Below are 23,044 nucleotides of genomic sequence, written 5' to 3' on the forward strand. Positions count from 1 at the left end.
GCTTCCAGGAGTTGAAATAGAGATTGACTACAAAGCCGGTGTTGACCTTGCCAGAGGGTACATATGAATTTGTGGTATATTGTGATGCTTCAAGAGTTGGTCTTGGGTGTGTGTTAGTGCAACATGACAAGGTTATAGCATATGCTTCTAGGCAACTCAAGAATCATGAAAAGAATTATTCTAAACATGACTTAGAACTTGCGGCAGTGGTTTTTGCATTGAAAATTTGGCGTCACTATTTGAATGGGGTCCATGTGGATGTATTCACGGACCACAAGAGTCTTCAATATATTTTCAAATAAAAGGAGCTGAATCTGAGGCAAAGAAGATGGCTTGAGTTACTCAAGGATTATGACATCGATATTCTATATCACCCGGGGAAAGCTAATGTTGTGGCGGATGCTCTTTGCCAAAAATCTATGGGTAGTTTAGCACACTTGAAGGTATATTAAAGGCCATTGGCCAAAGAAGTCCATCGATTGGTTAGTTTGGGAGTTCGTCTTACGGACTCTAATGAAGGAGGGGTAATTATGCAAAATAGGGCAGAATCATCGCTTGTTGTGGAAGTCAAAGAGAAGCAATACAACGATCCATTTTTGGTGCAATTGAAGGAGGGGATTCAAAAACATAAAACTACGGCTTTTGCTCTTAGCATGGATGATGGTACACAAAGGTACCAAGGGCGACTATGTGTTCCGAATGTAGATGGTCTCCGGGAAAGAATCATGACCGAAGCTCATGCTTCTAGGTATTCCGTGCATCTAGGTTCTACGAAGATGTATCACGACCTCAAGGAAGTCTATTAGTGGAATGACATGAAAAGAAACGTGGCGGACTTTGTGGCAAGGTGTCTGAACTGTTAGCAAGTGAAGGCCGAACATCAACGGTCTGGTGGGTTGGCACAGAATATAGAAATTCCAATGTGGAAGTGAGAGGTGATTAATATGGATTTTGTTATAGGATTACCACACACTCCATGCAAGTTTGACTCAATTTGGGTGATTGTGGACTGACTCACGAAATCAGCACACTTCTTGCTAGTTAAATCTACTGACACAGCGGAATAGTATGCTTAGTTGTATAGCAAGGAATTAGTCAGGCTACATGGCACTCTAGTTTTTATCATTTCCGATCGAGGGGCTCAGCTCACGGCCATGTTTTGGAGGAAATTTCAACAAGTTTTGGGTACTCAAGTGAATCTTAGCATAACTTTCCATCCATAGACCGACAGGCAAGCAGAGCGGACTATTCAGACGCTTGAAGACATGTTGCTTGCTTGTGTTCTTGATTTCAAGGGTAGCTGAGATGATCATTTGCCACTCATAGAGTTTGCTTATAACAACAACTTTCATGCAAGTATCCAGATGGCACCATTTGAAGCATTATATGCTAGGAGATGTAGATCTCCCATTGGGTGGTTCGAGATTGGGGAAGCAGAGTTGATAGGGCGAAACCTTGTGCATCAGGCTATGAAAAAAGATAAGATAATAAAGGAGCGGTTGAAAACTGCTCAGAGCCGTAAAAAATCCTATTCAGATGTTCGTCGCAAAGACTTAGAGTTCAAAGAATATGATTGGGTATTCTTGAAGGTTTCTCCCATGAAGGGCATTATGCGGTTTGGGAAAAATGGGAAACTGAGCCCGAGGCATGTTGGGCCGTACAAAATCATCCAGAGGATCGGTCTGGTAGCGTACAAATGTGAACTACCACCCGAGATGTCATTAGTGCACCCGGTATTCCATGCGTCTATGTTGAAAAAGGTAGTTGGAGATCCGTCAGCTATTGTGGTAGTTAAAACCATTGAGGTTAATGAAGAATTGTCATATGAAGATATTTCAGTTGCCATTCTTGATAGACAAGTCCGAAAGTTGAGGAATAAAGAAATTGCATCTGTGAAAGTGTTATGGCAAAACCAACAGATTGAAGAGGCCACGTGGGAGGCCGAGGAAGAGATGAAGAAGAAGTATCCTCACTTGTTTGAATAGTTGTGTAATCCTTTCTTTTATGAATCTGTCGCCTAAGAATTTCGTATCACTTGTTCAGTTAATGTAAAGATGCTCCTTTAGATTATATGTTGTTTACATGAGGCCACAGTTGGTGTGGTTATGAGATATGCTATGTCATTGGGTTCTATACATGTTTGTACGAGGTGTTTCTGGGGCTCTCTGACAGGTGGATAGTCCTCGTTACAAACGATAGCGAATTCTTGAGAATTTAGAGAGTTAGTTAAATTTGTGGTTGCTGGTGTGTGGTATGAAAAGGCTGAGTTGCATAAGATGTTAATAACAGGTTTTTACCCTCATTCGAGGACGAATCATTCTAAGTGGGGGAGAATGTAAGGCCCCGTAAAAGTTTTGCAAAATAAAAAAAATGTTTCGTGTTGCCAAATTGGTTTTACGTGTTGTGTATTATAGAAATTCTTTGCGGTTCAGACCTTTTGTGTTGAACAATGCACCAGAAAGTAAAGGAAAATATTTGGTAGTGTTATTCGTTTCTGTGGTCTATTATGCGACCGCAAAATCACTCTGCGGACCGCATAATAGCCGCAGAGTGAGGCAGGTGAGGGTCAGTCTGGAAGCAATTATGCAGTCGACTATGCGATTGCACAACTGTTCTGCGGTACATTATGCGACCACATAACAGTTATGCGGGCCGCATAGTGACCGCAGACACAGACAAATTTTTGGTTGTTTTGGTCAGCAATTATGCGACCGATATGGGGTCCGCATATCGATTATGAGATCACAGACCCTATTCCGGAGCTTTATTTTTTGGATTTTTAAACCCGACCCTATTTCGTTAAAAATCACCCCATGAACCATTTTGATCATATTTTCTGATATTTTTAGAGTGAGAGAGAGGGTCCTAGTGGGAGAAGTGATCCTCATCACATTGCTCTCCAATTCTCACTTAGAATCTTGAAGATTATCAAGAGAGGCACCTAGGTCTTCTTCCTAAGAGGTAAGATTCTATTACCCAAACTCTTAATTTCAAAATGTAACTAGAATGGGCCATTAGTGAGGTAATTCATGGGGATGGGAGTGCTTACTTTGCATGCATGTGTTCCTAAGGTATGTGGAAAGTTTGTGAGCTAAAAATGATAGAGAATGGGTTGAGGAAAGATGGAATATTCCACAAAGAGGGGCTTAAAACATTGATACACACCTAGTGTTTGATAATATGCTCAAATGAGATAAAACCATGTTCATCTTCCTAATTTCGGTACAATTTTTGTTATATTGCTAGAATAGATTGAAGTGACTAACATTCCGGAACATCTTAGAGTTTTAAGGAACTCAATTGAGGTATGTTGGCTAAACCCCCTTCTTCTTAGAATCGAACCCCACGGTGAGCATGTAATTGGAGTAAGCCCTTGATCATTATAGAATTGGCGATTTCTAACGTGTTTGTGTTGAAGGATGTAAGTTCAATATTTATTGTAAATGATTCATCATGTTATCTTGTTATTGAGGGTGTGTTAAAAAATGTGGAATATGTGTTAGAAATATTAAGGCTTCATGTCAAGATCGAAATAAAGGTTGTTGTGCCAAATTTTATGAAAAGCCTCTATGTGCCTAAGATTCCTAAATTGCTCATATGTGAATTTAATGTCTTGAATGGGAAGCCTTATTGTTGTTGATAATGATATTGAATGTGGAAAAGTGGTCTGGAACTATGGAGTACGGCCAAGTGCCAAGAATGACTTTGTATTTGTTAAGAAGTACGATGTGAGATGATTGACTGATAAAATTGTGGTAATGTCTCAAATGAGATGGACTAGCCGATCGGGTCGAGATCGGACTCCGTGTAAGAACACGATGGTATTGTGGATGAAATTGTGGTAGTGTCTCAAATGAGATGGCCTAGCCGATCGGGCCGTGATTGGACACCATGTCGCACACATGGTGGTACTGTGCTGGAAAGTTATAATTGTGGTAATGTTTCAGATGAGGCGGCCTAGCCGATCGTGCTGAGATTGGACTCCATGTAAAAATACGGAGGTATTTTAAATTGTGGAACATCGGTACTTAAGGTCACCCAACCTAGTAATATAAAAATTGTCTTGAAAATGTATATGATCCTTAACTTGTTGTTTTACTATTTTTTGAAGCCCTGATTGGATTCTTGACTGTTCCTATTGTATTATTATTCATTCTATTGAGTTGGTATTTAGCTATACATACTAGTGCTATTCGACGGTACTAACGTCCCTTTTACCGGGGGCGCTGCATCTTTAAATGGATGCAGGTGGTTACATAGCAGATAGTACAGATCACAGATAGTGTTGCATCCTCTTCTCAGCGGACTCGGTGAGCCCCATTTCATTTTGGGGATCATGTATTGTACCTTTTATTTATATTATGGTCACTTTTTGAGGTATAGCCGAGGCCTTATTGCGGCACCATCTTTACTCTCTTTTGTATCTTTAGAGGTTCCGTAAACACTATGTGGGTTGTACATGGGTGTTGGGAATATTAAACAGGTTATATTGTGTTTGATCACTTGTTCCACTTGAACTATAAGAAATGTGTGTTTTGAGACTTAAAGGCGAAATGACTAATGAAATAATTTAGGATTGTATGAATGAGGCTCCTACTGTATAATTAATGAAATCACATCTTCTCTTGATCATGGGTTAATTGGGTAGAAAGTATCTAACAGGATTGCTCGGCCGGGTTCACTTGGTTGAATGTCGGTCGCGCTTCCCGAGGATGGGGCGTGACATGTAGGCTGCAAGACGGGTAGGATACAATTTGGGTATAGTGACTACACCTCCATGAGCAATTTAATAGATATAATCACAATCTAAACCCCAACCTTCACAAAATAATAGCGTCAAGCACCCAACTTCTTTAAGCACAAATAAGATAAGAGCTACCACTACCAAGGAATCAATTTTTTGTCTTTCTAATACATACACAAACTCTATTTTTTACCTTTCAAAGTTTGGATTTTTTTCTTCTTTCAAGCAAATTTACTTTTTTTTTTCAATTCGTTACACATGACTTTCACAAATTTGCAAATATTGCACCTTTTTTCATTTTTTTAGTTCCACTCAAAATTCCAACCATACTTCCACTTGGTTCTAAACAATCTCATAACGAATTCAAGTACTCAAGAGAGATAACATGTTCAAACAAATAGTCAATTCCAACAAAAAGGGTCAGTCTTATAGTGGGGTTACCAAAGAAATATGATTACATGCTCAAAGGGGCTAACTATGATATACATAATTAGGTTAGTAAAAACATATATCTGGCTCAACAAAGAAATGCCTATATCATTTCCTAGACTAAGCAAGACTGCTATTTCTTGCAGACACACATGGCAAGTTTTAGACATCAACTGACATGCACAGAACATCAATAATAACCTCACATTCACATTGGCACATAATCACTCAGGACCGGATCTTTCCCGACTCTCTATTCAAAACATTTAAGAAAAGTTAAGATCAAACAAATTATGGTACTTATACATGATACAAGCAATGAGCCTAGGCGTCACAACTAAATCACTCACCGCTCTCAAGACACAACAACGTTAAGAAAGATTGTCTCCAATTAGCACAATGACACAAGATGTTTTATTCCTAAGAAAAGAAAAAAACTAACTACACCCGGTTCAAGTAAATACCCTTGGAAAAGAACTGCAGCCCAAAACAAAACGAAGAGGGAATTGTTACACTACCTAACAAAACAAAACAAAAATAAATGGCTAAAATATTTTCTTTGACTTTAGTCCCTTAATAAGACTGTCGAGGAATCCATCATCGAAAAAAGTCAATTTTTTTAAACTCAAATAATACTAACAAGAAAAAACAAACATATACATATTTACATCCCCCACCCATACTTTAAATTGTGGCATGTACCCATGATACACAAATAAAAAGCAAGGGGTAAAAAAAACTCCCCTAAATCCTCTAGTATGGGTCTGAATCAATGTCGAGGTCCACTTTGTACGCCCGAACTATTGCACACATGTATGCTAAAACGTTCTTTCCTTCCCTCTTTGAGTACACCCTACACTATTCATGCTTACCCTCTCCACCTCGCTCTTTTATGGCCTTTTGAATTCGGAGTGTGCAGTCGCCTCATCTTTAGGTGCCCCTATTGCTTCCTTCATCTTGAACACCACTCTTTATTTCCTTGCTCTTAGCATGAGCTGTCTTTCCTGAATATCCAGAATAGATTTACCTATAGCCAAGAAAGGTCTCCCTAAAATCAGAGTGACTTCCTTATTCTCTTCCATGTTCACTACGATGAAGTTCATAGGGAACACAAATTTGTCCTCCCGAACTAGCACATCCTCCACTATTCCTTCAGGTATTATTATGGTCTGATCCGCCAGCTGCAAAGACACAAGGTACATATCTGATTGCTCCAATTTTTTTCTCAAGTTTCCTGAAAATAGACTAGGGCATAAGATTAATAGAAGCACCTGAATCACACAAAAATTTCTCAAAATTAGTAATTGCTGAATAGCAAGGTATAGTGAAACTCCCTGGAGCTCTACACTTTTGAGGGAGCTTATTTTGCAGAATAGCCCTACAATGTTTTGTGAGCTTGACTACCGATGTCTCTTCCACTTTCTGCTTGTTGATAATATTTCCTTCGAGAACTTGACATATGCTGGCATCTATGATAGCACCTATGTGAAAGGTAGATTAACATGCACATGCTTGAGCACTTATAGAAAACACCCAAACTGTTTGTCCAACTTCTCTCTTCTTTGCTTATGAGGGAAAGGTAGAGCATACATATTTTTTCTTTCCTCAGTATCCTCATTCATTGAATTATCACCCTTCTTCTTTTTCAGAGCTCTAGCCCTCCCTTTCTTCTTCTTCTTCAAACCATCATCTGGATCTACCCCCAATTCACCTTCTTGATTGTCATTCCTTTTCTGCTCCTCCACAATCTCCACTCGTCTTCCAATTAACTCACCCTTTTGTTTTGCTATGGGGTCCTTTAATACGTGCCGACTTCTCAAAGACACTACATTTATTATTTCAATTGGATTCCTTTCGGTATCACCAAGGAAAGTTAATAAAACCCTCTCAGACAATAGATTAGCCAGTTGTCCCACGTCTTTCCAAGTTCTGGATGGCTGCGCCCTGTTCCCGGATAGTTGTTCCATGAGTTTCAAGTCTCTCATATGTCTTAATAATAAAGGCATTCATTAGATCTTCCATGCTAGACTGATTGGACAATTGAGGCTGGTACTGCTGCCGACTGATTAAGAAAACCTGGAGCTCGTTGTCCCTTGGGTCTAGAGTTATTCTTTTGCCATTAATTCATACTACCACCGGGTGAACTCCACAAAAATGCGGGGTGCCTCTGGCCCATGAAATTGAAACTTGTTTTTGCCTTGATAGTTTCCTCTGTCAAAACTTCCCACATCATTTATCACCTCATCTGCAGTTGAGGCCTGACACTCATTTGTTGGGTGTCCCATTCCAAAGAAATCATAAACTGTTGGTGGCTGACTTTGGACCTTAGATAAGGTCAACTTTATGATCTCCTTTGCCATTGAATCAAACTGAGCCTGCACTGAGATGTTGGATTCCACCTGATGTATCCCATATGCTTTTCTTATTTCATTTCCTTTAGTAGGCCATTGGTTTGCATCTTCAGATAGCTCATCAAGAATCGCAACAATCTCTTATGGAATTTTCTTCATTAATGGACCTCTAACTACATTGCTCATTGTTCTTCGTGAAGAAGGTGTTAGTCCATCCCTAAACTCCTGAAGTTGCATCCATAATTCAATTTCATTATGCTGACACTTTCTGACTATCTCCTTGACCCTCTCCCATGCCTTGAAGACTGTTTCTGTGTCCTTTGGTAGAATGTATGGATCTCTCTTCTAAATTTCCCCGTTATTGCTAATGATAAGTATTTGTCGAGGAACATTTTAGTCATGTCTTCCCATACCCCCGAGCGCGATCCTAGTTAAATTTCTTGGGCTTTTACAAAGATTTTAAAGCTCCAATTTATCTTTTTAACTCGGAATCATTTCATGCAAGGCATAAACCACGTAATAAGTGCAAATCACCATCATTTAAGCTCACACACAAGTAAAGTGCAGTAATTAGAGTGTAACCTACGACTAAAACAAGAGTTTCTAGCTTACCATCAATAGCCCATACTTAAACCATTGCTCGTCCCCAAGCAATCAAACTACACTTCACATAGAGACATCTTTCTCATCAAACAACTTCCCTAACGCATCATGCCAAGAATATGTAAAGTAGACTAAGTACCATACCGTAACATCTTTGCCTCAAGACTCAACTCACAAGTACCATACATTTTTCAAAACCTTCCCACTTACTCTAACTCAGAGGCCAAAGACATTACCTTTCCTTCATAAGTCATGTGCCCTCACGCAAACAATAGAGAGTAGTTCCACACATAATAAAGTTGAAGAACAAAGAGAAACTCAAGATATAAAGAATTCATTCACTCTCAGATTTAAGATTTATATGCCATAAAAGACATACCATTGGCTTGCCTATAATGTTATACTTTACTACCTCGAGCTCAGTCGATCAAAGATCAAGTAAGACTTTATTTGGTTGTAATGTAGTCTACGAGATGGGTAGGATACAATTTGGGTATAGTGACTACACCTCCCTAAGCAATGTAATACATACAATTCACAATCTAAACCCCACACTAGAGTTGAACCAAACCCCAACCTATACAACATAATAGCATTAAGTTCCCAACTTCTTTAAGCACAAACAAGATAAGAACTACCACTAGCAAATAATAATTTTTTTTTATTTCTCATACATACATAATTATTTTTCCTTTTCAAAGTTCAAATTTTTGTTTCTTTCAAGCAAATTTACGTTTTTTTCAATTCTTACACGCGACTTTCCCAAATTTTCAAGCATTGCACCTTTCTCCATTTTTCATAGTTCCACTCAAAAGCCCAACCATACTTCCATTTATCTCTAAGCAAGCTCATAACAAATTCATGTTCTTAAGAGAGATAACAGGTTCAAACAGATGATCAATTCCAACAAAAAAGGTCAGACTTATAGTGTGGTTGCCAAAATATAGGATTACATGCTCAAAGTGGCTAACTAGGTTACACATAATTAGGTGGGTAAAATCATATATATGGCTCAACAAAGAAAGTCCTATATCACTTCCTAGACTGCTATATCTCTTTGCAAACACATTGGGCAAGTTCTAGACATAAACTGACATATACAGAATATCAACAATAACTTCAGTCTCCAAAGCAAACTCAACTTACTAATGCCGAGACTGATAGGAAGTACTTGGATCTACACAAAATGATGTACAGAAGCGTAGCATGAGTACACCACAACGATACCCAGTAAGTGCCGAGCCTAACCTCGGTAGAGTAGTGACAAGGTCAGGTCAAGGCCCTAGTGGAGATAATAAGAAACAAGACGAAAGATATAACGATATAATGGTAATGAACAACACAAAATCAAGGCAGTTAATACAATACAGAAGGAAACAATGATTTACATGTTAAGGAAACACACAACCAAGACAAATACAACAAATAGAGAAATATCAACAAGGGCCAATACCGAGGTACCGCCTCGTCGTCCCAAATCATAAAAGTAACTCGTGGTCTTTCCTTATATCACTGTGGGAGTCTTTACATTTAGTTTTGAAAATCATTTTCAGCAATATCATTCCGCGTTTTAACCCACCTTATCACACCGCATGGCTTCTAGTAGTTCCCTCTACTAGCCACGTGTATAAAGTTCACCTTATCTCACCGCATGCATTTCAACACCCAGATCTTATACCACCGCATGCATTTCAACACCTAGACCTTATACCACATCATGCATATCAATATCACAACGTATCACAATTTGCACCTCAAGTGCCAAATATCACAACTTGCCAGAAAAGCCAAACAATAACAGAATTTCACATAAGGATCCCACGGTTCAACTACAATGTACACAAAGTCTCAACAATAACAATCGGATAGTAACTCAATAAAATGATATTTCACAACTTACAATTTGCCTCAATAGAAACCACGACCTTTGCAACTAATACCAAATTCAACAACAAGATATTCCAAGAACAACAATTTCAAGTAAAGAATTCAACAGTTAAATAATGAATACAGAATAAAAGAAGTAAGTACTTCAACTAAACATGTAGGACAATTTGCAAATAAGAGATAAGACAAGTAGACATTTGAAATTAGACTAAATATGATAACTATAACACGTTAAAGTAACTCAATTAAAGCATGAAGGGAAATTACATAGCTTAAAACCAGAATTTGCAAAATTTAGCCCGTGTACACACTCGTCACCTTGCGTACACGGATTTCACATATCAAAATTGTTACAACAATACCAAATCCTAAGGGATATTTTCCTCACACAAGGTTAGACAAGTCACTTACCTTAAACCATGCTAAATCAATCAACTAGAAAGCCTTTCCCTCGATTTTCCAACTACGAACAGCTCGAATCTAGCTAAACAATTTCATACTATAAATATAACTATCAAAAACTAATTTAAATAATGAAATCACGATCTTTACAAAGAATTAAAAAATCGCCCCAAAACGTTAACCCGGGCCCGCATCTCGGAATCCATCCAAAATTACAAAAACCGAACACCTATTCGATATCGAGTCCAACCATACAAGAATTACTCAAATTCGATCTCATTTCGCCTTTCACAACTCAAAAATTTAGCCTAAGGAGTTTCTACCATTTCCCCCCAATTTCCAACTCCAAAGCACTAATTAAGTAAAGCAATTATCAATAGATTCATGTAGATTAATCAGAAACAAGTTAGAATTCATTACCCTAAAGTCCTCTATGAAAATCCCTCAAAATTTCATCTCAAACCGATCTCTCTAAGTCCAAAATGAATTATGAATCAAAACCCTCGAATTTGCCTTTTTCTGCCGAGTGAGTTCTACTTCTATCGCCATTTTGTCACTTCTGTGACATCGCACCTGCGGGAAAACCGTCGCATGTGCGAATTCCACTTAAGACCAGAATTCACGCACCTGCGGATCCCTTATCCCTTCTACGCAAGCGCTTCTGCGGACATTGTCCGCTTCTGCGATCCAAGGCTTCCTTTGCCTTCTCTGCTTCTGCGATGCTTACCTCGTATCTGCGAGCCCGCTTTTGCGGAACCTGGACCGCACCTGCGGTCCCAGTTGGCCATGGAAAAACACGCTTCTACAGATCGAGGGTTGTTCCTTTGGCGCCGCATCTGCGGTCCAAAATGCGCAGGTGCGATTGCACCAGAAGTAGTAGTACTTCAAAAATCTCACAAGTCCAATTTTGTTCCAAATTCGATCCGAATCACACCCGGGCCCCCCGGGACCCCGTTCGAATATACCAACTAGTTCCAAAACACATAACGCACCTACTCGAGGCCAAAAATCACATCAAATAACGAAAATTCTACGAATCACCCAGATTCAAGCCTATACAATAATGAACTTCCGAAATCTAAAACCAACGCCGATTCATACCAAAATCACTCCAATCGACCTCAAATTTTGCGCCCAAGTCATAAATGAATTTACGGACCTATTCCAACTTTCAAAATAGGGATCTGACCCTGATATCAATAAAGTACACTCCCGGTTAAACTTTCTAAAATCTTCCAACTTTCGCCAATTTACACCTAAACGACATACGGACCTCCAAATCAACATCCGGACATGATTCTAAGACCAAAATCACCATACGAAGCCACCAGAACCATAAAAACTCAATTCTGGAGTCATATTCATACAAGTCAAACTATGGTCAACTCATACGACTTAAACCTTTCAACTTAGGGACTATATGTCCCATTTCACTCCAAAACTCACCTAAACCAAAACCAAACACCCCGTCAAGTTACATAACCACAACATAAAATAGAAGAAGCATAATTTAAGGGACCAAGGCTAAAATACTCAAAATGACCGGTTGGGTTGTTACAAGACATGGAATCAAGTAAAGCATTTACTCGAACCAACATACTTTTGGATAGTGTACGAGTATTAGACAAGTTAAGGAAAGTGTGCGATTTCCTATAGGCATGATTTCTATTAGTGTACATAATTAATGCATGTCAAACAAATAGCAGGCGAAGAAAATAAATCCTATGGGCAGGTTTTCACCCATTTAGGCAGAAATTAAGGTATACCCGCTTCCCCTATTTCACTAACTCCCAATTGTTTGTTTACAAATTATTACAGGCTCAAACAATGAGTACAAGTACAAATATTACACAAGGAATAATTGCAGGCCCAAGAACAAGCCGAAATGAAAATAACCCAGTATTGCCTGGGCCTTCAACATGCTATCTTTCATACGAGTAGCAGACCCAAATCCAAACGCATCTCAAACGGGAGAGTATGTCCATTTGCATAGCCCAAGGCCATACATGAACTCATACCAAGCCTAACAATTACAAATTGACCACTTAACCAAATAAGTTAATGGACCACACATGGAAATCAACTAAACAACATTGAAACAATACTTCATAGAGATATGATTTTATGACATTTAGCAGGATTCATAAACACATTGGCATTTCAGATGCAAGAAGTGACAGGATTGATTAAGTATATAATAGGAGACTAGGAGAATTAATAGGCTTAATTTCAACATGGTAAAGTTTGACATTCAAACTAACAACATAGGTTAAATCATTAAGAAGAGGATAACATGCTAAAGATAGACATAACATTAGGAGAGTTTATGAGACATGCCACTTAGAGTTAACAGGGTAAGCATACCAAACACAAACAAGATGCACATGTTCAGCTTTGTAGAGTGAGTCTAGGGTAGAGCATGGTTCAGAATTAGTCCAACAGGGATTTTAAAGTTATGAATCTAAGTCAGGAAGGTCTGATAGAGTCATAGTCAGAGGATGATAATTACACATAGTAAACAGGCAGATATGCATGATCTATAATAGCCAATAAGAATCTTAGTCATGCTGAGTATGACACGAAGGTTCCCAAGTTCAAGGATACCATAGTAGGAAGACATGTCAACTTAAGGTCAAGTAGAGCAGCCATATTTTAGAACTTAAGCTAGTCAACCATGCATAATATAGAAAACTAAGTGTATTGGGATTCAACTAGAAGCCTAGGCAATACAAAAGAGTGCAGGATTTCAAACACCACATTACAGTTCTTAATGCCACATGTTTGGTTAAAGAATTGGAACATCAATAGGATTCATGTAAATAAGGACAACAGTAAAGCCTACATAAAGGATTTAGAGGCTTATTAAAACAAATTCTGGGCAGGCAATAATTCCTTGGAGTTTCAGGGCAAGCATTCAAATTGAGACACAAAAAGATATAGTATTAAACAGTCAATGTAAGAGATTAGGCATTCATGAACACAACAACTTCAAACAAGTATCACAACCCAGAAAGTCTTCTATACATGCTAACTTATACAAGTCCAGATAATGAATTACAGGAGAAAACCAAAGCAAAGGTAGGCATAATATCATATTGGCTTTGAAAAGCCCACATAACGGGGATATTCAAAAGCACGAACACAAATAGGAAAGAAACATGATTGTGAGGGTTTGAGTACTTACCAGTTTGCAAATTTAACAACAAATAGAGAAGAATCACAAAATTCTAGTAGCAATATAAGAACACCAACAGGAATTCCAAATCCCTAGTGCATCAGAGTTCACAGAAGCTTCGAACGAGCCCCGAGTAGTGATCGCAGTAGGGAGGTAGTTAAAGAAGATTTCGGTGGCCTTGGATTTCAGCCGGCCTCAACCAAGAGTGCAAAAAGTATAGAAGAATGAGAGTTCAAAGAATAACAATAGTTAAGTCATAAAGGGGAAACAGGGAAAGGGGTTTATATAGTATCAAGATTGGACGAACAAACAATGAAATACAATCAACCAACACAAAAAGGAAAGGATATATCCCATGCACACTTGAAAATAATAGTGGAAGTAAGAATTCCAAACCCTAGTTGGAGTCGGATTTACGGCAAATCATTCATAAGCCCCATTCACGACAGAATCACCGGAGACATACTATATACAAAAGAAATTTTCTCTTTTTAAGTGTATATAACAACAATTGCACCCAGAACTATAGAATCAAAGCCATATCTGTGAGAATCAAAATTGCCATAAGTATAATGGTAACGAAAGTACATAACTAAGTGATAATAGCATAAAAAGGTAATCCGCGTATGAATGCGTATAAGGAAGAAATGGGAGAGAATCTCCATGGTCGGCAAGGGTTTGGTGTGAGAGTGGAGAGATAGAGAGAAGTCAAAGGAAGTTGGGTGGGAAAATGGATCTCTAGCGTTTGGGCGAGGGAGTAAAAATAAAGGAGAAGGGCGGTTGTGGGCCGTTGATCATTTAAGATCAACGTCCAAGATCGAAGGGGATGCGGGTCGGGTTAAATGGAACGGGTCACAACAGGATTTAAAAAGGGGTCGTTTGGTTTGGGCCAAAGACTGGGCTAAACTTTTTGGGCTTTAATTTTGGTCCGGAATTAGTTCGAAATTGGGCTATAATTGAAACACATGCAATTCATTAAAAATAATTTATACAAAATGGCTTAATAAATAATATAAATATTATTTAGACAATAAAAGGCTTAAAAATAATAGCCTAACATTATAAAAATATAAAAATGCTATTTTAGCATAAATAACATAATTATAGAGAAAATGCACATGTAATTATAAAAGAAATAATTACTAAAAGAAATAGGTAGTAATTTAATTTTCTCTATAAAATGAAACTAAATATATTAAAAATGCATGGGGGTATAAAATGATAACTTGGGTGATTAACTCACCCAAAAAATAATTTAAAGAAATAATCGATAAATAATTAAATAAATTAAATGCGAGAAAATTACTTTAAAACTTTAAAACTCATAGAAAGTATATGGAATACTTTATAATATATGAGGACAAAATTGGATATAAATATCTGCTCCTCTTTACCCGGGAATGATGAAAGAGTTGTCGGGTAAAGAAAATGATGACCATTTTTGTCTAAAATGAGCGGGGATGATGTGTGTTTGAAAATAAATGGGGGCTGAACTCTGGTTCTTGAGTTGCCTACATATCCCTGGTGTTACGAGAATCAGGTCGTGTGTAGTTTTGGATCCAATGTCGAACGAAACCGATGAAATTGTTATAAAAGTGATCGTGTATTTCAAAAAAGGATCTCTTGGATATGATAGTGTCGTGAGTAATGGATAACTTCGGGTGGAGCTATGAATGCGAATTTGAACGTTATGGATGTTCGAAATAAATGTTTGGGAGGTTACGGAACAAAGGTAATCAATTGCCGATCATTGGTTACGTTTGAGATAATTAAAGGATCTAAACATTGTGAACAGAAACCGGAGCAAGAATTGCTCCCGTTTGTAGAACGGTTACCTCCCGAGTTACCTGCAAAATTTGAAACACGATGCACGCGAATATATAGGGTTATTGCGGAAATTTAGACATGATGCAAATTCCCTTGGGACCAAGAGATATGTCTTTGGAAGATGAGGATGATGTCCTTAGACCATGACATCCTGGGCCATGAAGCTTATGATAAGGGATTCGCAGACCATGAAATGGTATCCTCGGGCCATGAGGATGGTGCCTCTGGACTATGGCGCCTTTGAATAATGATATCCTGTTTCGAGAGATCCTCAGGCCATGGCATGATGTCTTTGGGCTATGATGATGATGCCTTCAGACTATGACGCCTTCGGACAATGTGGCGATGTTCAGCCTATGAAATAAAAAGATGCGGCGATATTGATCGTTTGATAGAGGGAACATGTGTTGCTTAGTCATATACGAGAATGAGATAAGGCTGCGCTTAGCCTTGTATGTGATGAGGGCAGTGCTTAGCCCTATGTAGAGGAAGGCAACGTTTAGCCTTATGCAATAATGGAGGCAGTGCTTAGCCTCCTGCAAATATAATTGAGACAATGCTTAGTCTCATGCAAGGAAAGGTAGCGTTTAGCCTTATGAAATAATGGAAGCAATGCTTAGCATCATGCAATATAATGGATACAATGCTTAGTCTCATGCAAGGAAAGACAACATTTAGCCTTATGCAATAGTGGAGACAATGCTTAGCCTTATGCAATGTTATGGAGACAATGCTCAGTCTCATGCAAGGAAAGATAGCGTTTACTCTTATGCAATATTAGAGGCAATGCTTAACCTCATGATGGAGACAGTGCATAGTCTCATGCAAGGAAAGGCAACGTTTAGCCTTATGCAAGAATAGAGGAAATGCTTAGCTTCATGCAATGTGATGGATACAGTGCTTAGTCTCATGCCGAGGAAGGTAGTGCTTAGCCTTATACAATAATGGAGGCAGTGCTTAGCCTTATTCAATAATAGAGGTAATGCTTAGCCTCATGCAAAGAATGAGGGCAGTGCTTAGCTCTATGTAGAGAAATGCGGTGCTTAGCCTTATGCAATGATGAGGGCAATGCTTAGCCCTATGCAAAGAATGAGGGCAGTGCTTAGACCTATGCAATAATAGGGGCAGTGCTTAACCTCATGCAAAGAATGAGGGCAGTGCTTAGCCCTATATAGAGAAAGCAACGATTAAATGTAAGAGGGAAAATGGTCCTTTGCTTGACGCGTTTGTGCTTGGTGACTTCTGTTGGTGTGAAGATAGCATTCTTGTTATATATTCGTGGACATGCTTTTTATGTCCGTCGTTCCTGCATCCAAAGAAAAATTGTGAGTTTTGGGGGTAAGGTTGGTCCATACTTTTGATTCCTCATTTGGCCTTTGCTCCCTGTCTTGACGTCTTGTTCGAGTCACCCTGGGTAACATATGACTATCACAGAAATGCAGTTGTTCAAGATATGTGATGACGTATAAAAACAAATAATTTCATCGAACCATATACCGTGACACACTTTGAGACATTGTGACCTTAACTCTGAATTTTAAGGACCCTCCTCAAAATTCTACCCCAGTTTAAATGCATACTCCCGACAATATGCCTCCTGGCTATCCTTGACGTATTGACATTGACGAAAACTCAAAACTTGCCCCACTTCTTGACCATAGAGGGGAATGAATATTTTATTATGATGTGACCGAACCCACAGGTCTGCCTACGTATCCCCTCTTAAATGAGAATCAGGTCAAGCATAGTTTAGGTTACATCAAAAGAAAGTGCAAATACAATCTTAAACATAATATCTTTTGACGACATCTGAATTGATAGCTTTTGGCCATATTTCTCCGTCTATTTCTGCAAGTATATGTGCTCCTCCTGTCAATACTCGGTGAACCATGTAAGGGCCTTGCCAGTTAGGTAAAAATTTTCCTTTTGCTTCATCTTGATGCGGGAAGATCCGCTTCAACACCAATTGCCTCGGTGTGAATTGCCTCGATCTAACCTTTTTGTTAAAATCCCTTGCCACTCTATTCTGGTAGAGTTGACTGTGACATACTGAGTTCATCCTATTACCATCAATGAGAGCCAGTTGCTCATACTAGCTCTGTATCCATTCCGCATCACTGAGTTCATCTTCTTGATGATTCTTAGGGAAGCAATCTGCACCTCGGCTGATATAACTACTTCAGTGCTATAAACCAGTAGATAGGTAATTTCCCTAGTTGACGTGCAAACTATGGTGCGGTACCCGAGCAAGGTGAAGGGTAGCTTCTCATGCCATTGCTTGTAGTTATACACCATCTTCCTTAATATCTTCTTCATGTTCTTGTTGGCGGCTTCCACGACTCCATTCATTTGCGGCCTATATGCTGTAGAATTCCGGTGCTTGATTTTGAATGTTTCACACATGGCTTTCATCAGATCACTATTTATATTGGCGGCATTATCGGTAATGATTGACTCAGGCACTCCAAATCGACAAAGAATATGATCCCAAACGAAGTCTGTTACAACCTTCTTAGCCACCAGAATGAACCTGTATTCGTTTGAAGCTGCGGGTTCAATCGGTCCGATGACATCCATGCCCCAAGTAGAGAAATGCTAGGGAAAACTCATTGCATTGAGTTCGTTGGGTGGCACCTGTATTATATCAGCATGTACTTGGCATTGGTGGCACTTTTGAACATATATGATGCAGTCTGTCTCCATAGTCATCCAGAAATAACCTGCTCTTAATATCTTCTTTAATATCATCATAATAAGTTGGATGCTTACGAATCTCTTACGGGATAGGATTAATAAAATTCTTGTCTGGATGTTGTATCATGGAAGACAAGGTAGCCAACAGGTATGTAAACTCATTCTGAATCCTTAGAACATGTTTGATTTCTATCTTTGTGAACCTCTTGATCAAATTTTACACACAATGCAAGTATGGAAATATTTAGTGTTCTTGGTAGCCCACTTTCCAAGTACTTGATGTATTAGCAGATCTGAATCTTTGATACTAGCAACTCCTGAATATTCATGACGATGGCCAATCTGAGTTCCAAGATGCAAGCCTCGTATTTTGCCATATTATTGGTGCATGGGAACTTGAGCTTGGAGGACACCGAGTAGTGTTGACTGGTTTCTGATACTAAAACAGCTCTGATGCCCATTCCTTTGATGTTTGCGGCTCCGTCGAAAAACATCCACCAACCATCATGTGTTTCGGCAATATCCTCACCTATAAACGACACTTCCTCATCAGAAAATATGTTTTCAATGGCTCGTATTATCCGTCTACGGGATTCTCTGCCAGGTGATTAGCCAATGCTTGCCCCTTAACTGCCTTATAAGTCACATAGATGATGTTGAACTCACTTAGTAATATATACCACTTTGCTAGTTTACCCATATGCATGGGTTTCTGAAAGATGTATTTTAGTGGATCCATCCTCAATATGAGATATGTAGTGCACGCACAGAAATAATGTCTTAACTTCTGGGCTATCCATGTCAAAGCACAACAGGTGCACTCCAGCAAAGAGTACCGGGCTTTGTAAGGTGTGAACTTCTTACTCAGATAGTATATCACCTGCTCTTTTCTCCAGGTTTCATCATGTTGCCCTAGGACGAAACCAAAAGCTCCATCCATCACAGATAGGTACAACAGTAAAGGTCTTCCGGGCTCTAGTGGGACCAACACGGGCGACTTATACAAGTACTCCTTGATTTTATCGAAAGCCCTTTGACATTATTTGGTCCATATCATCGCAACATCTTTCCTCGGCATTTTGAAGATCGGCTCACATATTACCGTTGACCGTGCTATAAAACAACTGATGTAATTGAGGCATCTCAAAAAGCCCATCACATCCTTCTTGTTCCTTGGCGGTGGCAAGTCCTGAATGGCTTTGATTTTTGACGGGTCTAGCTCAATACCGTGGCGATTGACGATGAAACCCAGCAAATTTCCAGTAAGTACTCCGAAAGCATATTTTTTAGGATTTAGCTTCAAATTGTACTTTCGAAGCCGGTCGAAAAACTTCCCCAGGTCTGCTATGTGATCCAAACTCCCTTTAGATTTGACGATGAAGTCATCCACATACACCTCTATTTATTTGTGTATCATATCGTGGAAAAGAGTAGTCATGGCCCTCATATAGGTAGCCCCAACATTCTTCAAATCAAAGGATTTGAGTTCATATTTGGCGTAATTGTCGATCAGTATGTGTCTGTTGGGAAATGGGAAATCATCTTTAGGGCTTAGGGCTTGCTCTATTCAGTTCTTGATAGTCAACGCACACTTCGACTTTCCCATCCTTCTTTGGAACCGACACAATGTTGGCTTGCCAGGTTGGGTACTCGACCACCGGTAGAACCATGGCTTTGATTTTCTTGGAAACCTCTTCTTTTATCTTCAAACTCATATCTGGCTTGATTTTCCTGATCTTCTGCTTTATCGGCGAACACATGGGGTTGGTAGGTATCTTGTGAGCCACTATGGATGTGCTTAACCCAGTTATGTCATCATAGGACCATGCGAAAATATCCTCATATTTCTTTAGAAACCTGATGTACTCTTCTTTCTCTGATGGCGATAGATGAATGCTAATGCTAGTTTGTTTGATTGTTTCAGAATCCCCTAAGTCAACTGCCTCAGTTTCTTCCAAATTGAACTTTGGTTTGTTCTCAAAATTCTCTACCTCTTTGATAATTACCTCAGATATATATCATTTTCCAAATCTTCCGAATCATTTTCCTTATGTTGCATTGTCTCATTACATATCACAGTCGTAAGTTCATCAGGATATGTAATAATTATGATGAAAAAGAATGTAGAAATATAATAATAAATAAACAAAAAGCAATAATGCATTAATAAAACTTAAAATTGTCAATAAGTATGACTCTAAGTATCGAGTAATTATTTCAAAATGCAACACTAAAAATGTCTTAAATGCCCAAAAATAATTTTGAAAATACATCATGCTAATTTTGCCAAGATTACCTAGGTACTCGGCGAGCCCGGGACGGTGCAGTAGTCTAGTTCCTAAGAACAACTCCTTCTCCCACTGTCTGAATGGTAAAGTCTTCCTCCTCCTCTAAAATTGCATTGCAGTCCATGTCTTTCTCATCCATAAATAATTTCCTCATACTGGCCAAAACCTCATCTTCCCCGTTTCCCCAAATCATATAAGTCTGGCGGAATGTCTGGTGCAACGGTGGTATGGGTTGTTCCAATGGATTGTAAAAGTCAGTCAGCGATATCCAATCCTTATATTCTTGCATGGTATATTTATACCCGAGACCAAAGGTTGTGCAATGATATTGTGGTCATATTGGTTCTGTGATCCCTTGAAGCTTTGGACCAAGACTCTTACCTGGTTCATACCCCAACCATATCAGTATGCTTTTTATCTTATTGATGCACCATCGGCCCTTCTAAATTACGTTTACTCTCTCAATGTTGTGGTATGTTTCTCCTCCCAATTTCCTCCCGTTCTCGATAACTAGCACAATCTGGTTGGTGTTGATAGGGTTACTTCCATCTCCGTGAATGATCACCTCTTGATGATTCCTCTTGAAATTCACAGCCTGGTGTAGGGTAGAGGCGACTGACCCAGCTGCGTGTATCCATAGTCATCCCAGTAACAAGTTATAGGTGGCAGATATATCTAGCACCTGGAATTCCAGGTTGAACCATGTCAAGCTCCATCTGTAGATCGAGGTTGATTTCTCCGATAGTGCCTCTCTAAGATACATCAGACGCCTTCACGTTCATACTCCCCATCTGTATCACATGAAGGCCTATACCCAGTCTTTTTAAAGTAGTCAGCGAGCATATGTTCAAACTTGAACCCCCATCTATCAGAACCCTGGAAATGAACTTGTCTTCATATTGCACAGTGATGTGCAGTGCTTTGTTGTGACTCAACGCCTCCGGTGGTAGCTCATCTTCGTGGAAAGTAATCTTATGGCTCTTCAGTATCTGTCCTACCATATTACACATCTCCTTACAAGTTATACCAGTAGGCACATAAGCTCATCAAGACATTCTTGTGCGCATCTGAGTTTTGCAACATCGATAAGATGGATATATGGACGGGAGTCTTGTTCAGGTGATCAACAAAGGAGTATTCCCTCGCTCGTACCTTCCTCCAAAGATCATCAGTGCCTGTCTCCATGACAGGTGGCTTAGATGTGGTCTCTTTACTTGTTTCTCCAAGATTCTTGGGTGTGTAAACTGTTCCAGTTCTGGTCATTCCTTGTGCTGCACCTATCTCTTCCATCTTGACTTTTCCTTTTCTTTTTCCCTCCGCCACATAAATTCATGGGACAACATCAGACTTATAATACGGTGTTGGAGCTACCATCACAGTAAAAGGGCATAGCTACCTCGACGTCAAACGGTGCCTGGGTTTTCACCACAATTGGCGAGAGGGTGACTGGAGATATGTTGGGAGCATCCCCATCTCGAATAAGTTTGATGGATCCCTTCTGATCCCATTCTTTATCAGTTTCTATCACATTCACTCCCTCGCCCCTATGATCAGGAAGTGGGTTATTGTAGACATTCGGCACAGACTCCTTTCGCTTGTATAACTTTGGTGTCAATCAGTGTCTAGATTTTGTCCTTCAACATGAAGCATTCCTCAATGATATGACCCTTCATGCTTGAATGGTAGGCATAAGTCTTGTTGGGGTTAACCCAATGGGAAGGGTTTTCTGCAGCAACAACGAGAATGGGAGTAACATAACCAGCGACCTTTAGTCTCTCATATAGTTGGGCTTTGGGCTTGGCGATATGGGTGTATTGTCTGGGAGCTCCGTAGTCAAAGTTTAGTTATAACCCTCCGAAAGTTCTACATCCAGATATATACACATGTCTTCGTAGTTCAGACCTTCAATGCCCTTCCTATCTTTAACACTCTAGACTCTCCCTGTCAGTTTCTTTAGTTCCTCCGCCATGTTTTATAAGAGAAGGTCTTTCTCAGTTGGTTTAGGTATGTATAGGGTTTGCTGCGGGGTATGGGGTAAGGTTTCCATGTATATCGGGTTGCCTTTGTGTGTTCCTGGGACTTGGGTATATGGGTGATCATTGATCGAGGTTTGAGGAAGATCGGGGGTAAGTTGTGGTGCATTTTGAGGGGTGTGATAAGTGATGCTTTGCAGATACTGGGTTGGGTAATGGTGTTGTTGTTGAGGGGTTTGCACTGGTGGGGGTTAAGGTTTTAAGAGGGTGCAAGATTGTGATATTAGTACGTTGCGAGAGGATTTTGAGGAGCCATGTGTGATGGATTTTGGGTGTTTTGAGGTGGTGTTTGATTCTAAGTGGTGGTGATCTGATAGTTAACGTCAAGAACATTTAGAGTAAGGGAGAGGTTTGCAAGATTTCAGACTTGCTCAAGCTCACCATGTAGCTCCAAGATTTTCTGTTCCACCCGTAGGACCAACTCGTTATGTCCTGGCGTACTTCTTCAGCCTAAGGTTTCAACATTTTCTTCCATGGTAGCATTGTATTTTCGATTACCACTTAGATCATCCATCTTCCCTTTTCCTTTGACTTTTCTTTTTGGGTCGCTAGGTGGAGGACCTCTGGATCTGGTGTGGTATGCCGATGATGCAATAATGCACGAACCAACC

This window comes from Nicotiana tabacum, chromosome 17, assembly GCF_000715075.1.
Source record: "Nicotiana tabacum cultivar K326 chromosome 17, ASM71507v2, whole genome shotgun sequence".
Classification (NCBI taxonomy): Eukaryota; Viridiplantae; Streptophyta; class Magnoliopsida; order Solanales; family Solanaceae; genus Nicotiana; species Nicotiana tabacum.